Source organism: Microplitis demolitor, chromosome 9 (genome assembly GCF_026212275.2).
Source record: "Microplitis demolitor isolate Queensland-Clemson2020A chromosome 9, iyMicDemo2.1a, whole genome shotgun sequence".
NCBI classification, from domain to species: domain Eukaryota; kingdom Metazoa; phylum Arthropoda; class Insecta; order Hymenoptera; family Braconidae; genus Microplitis; species Microplitis demolitor.
Genome location: NC_068553.1, coordinates 14,526,329 through 14,532,328, shown reverse-complemented (window position 1 = coordinate 14,532,328; position 6,000 = coordinate 14,526,329).

Genomic DNA, 6,000 nt, shown 5'->3' with positions numbered 1-6,000 from the left:
AGATGAGAATTCAAAAATTTTAGTAAAAATATTGAACCATTTCATCATTAGTTATCAGAACTTGCAGGTCAGGCTTTAACGTAAAGATTCCTGATTTTTAAAATACTATAACAGAAAAAATTACTCAAAAATGATTTAATACAAATATTAAGCACACCTCAACCGCGAAGCGTTTTTGAACTCTCTGAAATATTTGTGTAGCTTCAAAATTATAAAAATATTAGTGTTATGACATACACCGTAAAAAAACTGGTGTTTAGTCCACGTGATCCCGGTGTTAAAATTATTTTCGGTGTTAAGTGGTGTTGAAAAAAAGTAGTTTTATTTTTGAAGTATTAGAAGTCGAATTGTATTTCAAATCCATGAAAAAATTTTCTATTGTTTCAATAATAGATACGACAGTTTTACCAATTTATGGAGAAATCTAAAGAATATTCATTCACAGTGACATGTTAGTTATTGTATAAAAGATGAGAAACAGATTTGTATGATTGAAGTCTTCTTGCAATAAACTAAATCAGTGAAAAAAATAAAATAAAATTATCATCGATTTATTTATCATCATTCTCAGTTATTACCTCATGAAAAACATCAAATAATGAAAATAAATAATTATTTATGAACAGTACTATAAAATACTGTTCATAAATATTTCATTTGAAAAGTGACAAAAAAATTTCAGCAATTTCTCAGTTTAATAAATCTGCTTTTATCTCAATTAACGATGATTTCATAATATTATTATTTTTTTTGTTTTGTAGAGTTAAAAATACATATACACCCTCAAACTCCAATCGGAGTTAATTTACGCTGCATGTACACCGTTTTAACACCAGTTAAATAACACCATTATGTAGGATACGCTAGTGTACGTTCATTTTAAACTGTTTTTTTTCTTACGGTGTACAGGTGCCCCTGGGTCAAAAAATAACTTAAGTTTGACTTTTTTTACTTAAATGGATACTAAGTAGGACGTTAGCCAAAAGCAAACCAAAGTCAAATGTGTTTTTTATTGGTTTCTGACTTGCTTTCGGCTAATTTGACCTACTTATTAGTATCCATCTAAGTAAAAAACGTCAAATTTGACATGGTTTTGGCTTAGTTGACTTGAATTTAAGTCAAAAAAGTATAATTTAAATTATTTTTTTGACTTGGACAATAACGACAACATATTTCAATCACCACCCTTAACTTTAGTTTTAAATATTATAAATTTATATATATATATATATAAAAGTCCCGTATTAATATAATAAAAAGGACAGCATTGCAAGTAAACTTGAAAACTTTTGTGATTTACAATTTTAGCCCAATAATATTTACCAATTTTGGTCAATGACGATGTTTGGAATTTTCGTTATGTTTTTTTTTTTTTTCGGTGCGTGTCACACTTCTTTAAGCTATTGGCTTTTACACATACCCTGTATATATAATTTACGATGGTATTTTCTATTTGGTCCTTACCAAATTGGTTGTAAAGTTACAAAAAAATATTTAGCCTTACAAGCTAAATTGTAAAAACTTGAATTCCTTTTTTTTTCTTCTTATTTTTTGTACATAAAAATACCATCAAGTACTTTTTGTGTGCAAAGTACAATTTTATGATTTACTGTGAAAAATGGGAATCATAAAAATGAAATGACCTAGGAAACGGACTTATGACCTTCAATATTTACTTGATACTTGTCAATGGTGTAATAGTAAATTTTCCAATGTTTTTAAAAAATATTATCGACAGGTCCACGGTCATTCAAAAAAACTTATTTAAAAACTAATGTTATTTTACCAAACTTATCCTACAAAACAAAATGGTTATGTAAATTAATAGAAACTTTATTTTTTAAGTCGTGAAAAATTTTCAGAATAAATGCGTATTAAATTCGAAGTATGCAGACTGGATAATTTTTTACTAATTTAATTTCTTCGAACTGGTCCACTTTGCTAGGAATGAAATTAAAGGAGTTAAAATTCGTAGATTAAAAAACTAAAACTTAGTAATATCATAAATTATATTATATTTAATTATTGATACTTAAATCAATCATTTATTGATGATTAAGAGTAAAAATTTTTTATTTAATTTTTTTTATTTCAGTATATTATGCCAATTTGTTCCAGGTACAGAAAAGACTTAAAATGTGATTTTTTGGACTTCAGTTGGTAATAATTAAGTCAACTGTAACAATTAGTACTGATTTAAATTAAGAAAATCAAATTCAAGTTTAATTCAATTCAGATTAAAAAATGACTCCGGATTTTCTCCAGTTTATAAAAAAAAACAAAAAATTATTTTGGAAAAATTCGAAAAATATTTTTTTTATTTCTGAATAATACAAAATGTATTTTTTAAGAAAATTTGTATTCAATCTTGTAGGAAAAGGGAGGGAGGTGGCAAAACGGGATACTTCCAAAATTTTGTAAAAAAAAAAAATTTATATTTTAAATGGTTTTTAAGCATTCCAAAATCTATTTGTAAATGAATTTTTTATTTGAGAAACTCCATAAGTCATGTTTTTTCCAAATTGGGTTTTTTGCATTTTTCGGTTCTTTGGATGTTCCCCCATAGAAATGAATAAAAATATCCATCAAATCAGTGTTTAAAAAACAATTAACGGGGTCAAAAAAATTTCATTTTATTGAGAAACCCCATAAGTCAATGACTTATGGGGTTTTTCAAATAAACATATGCAGTTTTAGTTTTATAGAAATAATTTTTTCTTTTTTATTTAAAATTCGCGCTTTTTTTGGAAAAAAAAAATGTGACTAATTAAAATACATTAATTAATTATTTTTTTTTTTTGTAATTTCTCAGTTTCAGAGTTCAGATACATATTATATGCTTCATTTTATCAGTTTGATAAATTATTTGAGTGGAAAAGATAAAACAAAAAATGATTTTATAACTTTTTCTTTCGTTTGGTTGAGAAACCCCATAAGTCAATCAACTTTAAATAATTTTTTCAAGTAGTTTCAATTAAAACATTGAATTTTTCTTATTTGAATGGTTTTCAGAGACGCTAACATTATTTTCTTCAATTATTGATTTATTATTTTAATGGCAAGTTTTTCCAGAAAAATTTTTTTTGTGTTTCCTAAAAAATTTTGTTGTCTTGACTTATGGGGTTTCTCAAATAAACGATTCAAATATATTTGAGCGATATTTTGAATTTTTTTTTTTTTTTTTTTTGTTAAACTTTTCCAAAAACCAATTGTCAGTTGAAAAATATTAATGACTTTCGTTTTATGATAAAAACTATTAAAAATTTATTTTTCTTCTTTTGTATCCAATAATCATGCAAAATATAATTTTTCTTAACGTCAATTACTTGCAAAAAAGTTTAACTTAATGAAATTCATTTAAAATTCAGAAATTTTTTTTACCTTTTTAGAGGGTACCCCATTTTGCCCGCAAAAATGAAAAATTTTTTTTTAACGGTAACTGAAAATTTTTTCTATTTACTTTGAATATAATTAAAAAAAAAGATTTAGTGCATTTGAGTCCTCGAAAACTTAGTATTTCCTTAAGTACCCCGTTTTGCCCCTCCCTCCCCTATATGTTAAATTATTTACAGTAAACATTCACTTTATCTTTCCAATAAATTATTTAAATATTGAATATCCTTACAATATGTTATGTATTGAACCATTCGTTATTTATAACCGGAAAATCTAATAAATTATTCAATACATAATTTAATTTTCTCAGATGTCTTTGGTTGTATCCCAGCACTCACTGGATTAGTCAACTTTTTTTAAATGTCTGAAATATATAAAAAATTTTGTTAACATAAATTTCAGTTAGTTTATCAAACAGAGTTTATCATAATACATATGCACATAATATCTAGTTTTGATATCCGGTTCAAGCTGGAATCCTTTTTTGACTCAATTATTGTGTGTAATCTCACTACATACACACATACTTAATTTATATACTTTTAATATAAATATTACCACAAATTAGCTTCCATTTTTTCCTTACCATAATTATTAAAAAAACTACACAAATAAATAAAAAATTTTTTTATGATGATTTAGGTATATAAAAGAGAGTGCAAAGTCGACTATACATATACGAGGTCTTATCTCAATGCTTGCTCACGGAATCCATGCAATTTAGCTCGCGGAAAAAATTCTTAACAAGGCCGTGACTGTCAAGGTCGGCGTTCACGTAAATCGCCCACCTGATGACTTACGTCTCAATGGTCGTAATATCAAGGTCTAACGTAAATTCAATTCAGCTATTAATTGCTCTATTACCACTTGAATCAACAACATCAATCAGTATGTAACAATTCAATCAATTAACATACACACACACATTATTTAATTGAAAAAAAAGGATAATAACGATTTTTAAAAAAATCTACAAATCATATTTTGTCCTTAAATTTTTATGTTAAATCAATGTCATTTATAACATGCTTAGAAAAATTTATGATATTTTTAAAAAAATATCAAATTTTATATAACATCATTATTTTTCCTGTACGTTATAAATTACATCAGAAAAATTACGATAGATATTAATTATGAAGCACTGCTGTACACAACAAACTTTAACATTAAACTTGATGCTAATTTGATAAATTATATTTTCCCATGTACTTTAAAAAACTGAATTTTACACTTTTTGCAATAAATTTTTAAAAGTTACTCTTTTATAATTTATTAAAATCTATGAAAATATATATGTATATATAGTGAGAATTTAAATTTAAGTTAGGATATGTTCTATGTTAATAAACTTATACATATTTATATATATATATATGAGGTCGATTGCCATGACGTCAGTAAATCGCGAGATGAAGTTCAAGGTTAGTGTGCTTGAATGCACAACCCACGCGAACGCGGAAAATAGAAAGAGGGCAAATTGGTTTTCCCAGACCAAGGTGATTAAACGTCACGTTTACAATTATTATTTTACAGGGAATTATATTCTTATTCCAGCTAATAAAAATTTTTTAAAAATATTTATTTGTGTTTCATTTTTTTTATCATCTCTATTCACATTCTTATTAATAATCAATGCAATTCATATTTAATTATTTCATTATCTAAACAATCTGAATCTTAAAAAAAGTCCTAAATTAAAATATATAAGATTATGTAAATAAAAATAATTTTTAAATTGAAAGTCAATATGTATAAAAATTATATTAAAAAAAAATTTTAATTATATATATATATATATATATATATAACTGCATGTATAATTATGTTAAATTGAATAAATACTAAATTGCTATTATTTTTAAATTCATATTATCATAATTTATTTAAAAATATTTTTTTAACCTAATTTTGAATTTAATGAATATAAAACAATCGAAAATAATATATATGCAGCTGAATCTCGTTATAAGACTATATGTATTGTTGTCTTTTTTATAAATCAGGTATCACGATAGTTTGAGAGAGAAACTAATAGTCTTATAGTTATAACGATGTCCTACTATATATATATTAGGGTGGCCCAAAAAAACCGACTATCCTTTTTTTTCGAGTCTGATGAAAACTTGTTGGGTTACGATGTTTTAAGAAGCCTCTCCAAAAATCAGCTCGATAAAAAATTTTCAAGAGGTTGCTAACGAATTTTGAAAATATCATAAATGATTGAAATTCGGATTTTTTACTTCTAAATTTTTTCTTTGTCGAGGCAGCAATAGTTTATATTTATAAAATCATGTCTATGCTGAAAATTTTAGCCCATAATTTAAATATTTAAACGGCACTCAAGAATTTTGAATATTAACTGATAATATGTAACTAATACTTTGAATTAGTTCTTATATTTTTTTATAACTCAATTATTGTCATTTCACTAGAATATAACTTTTGCATGACCAAAAATATACAGGACAGACTTAAACAATAAAATTTGGTAAGTTTTGAATAAGCGGAAAAGCCTAAAATTGAAGTAAAAAATAAAAAAGTATGTAAATAACTTCTTATTTCTATTTCTCGGGTTATATTTTCATTCATTGCGAGCATCGA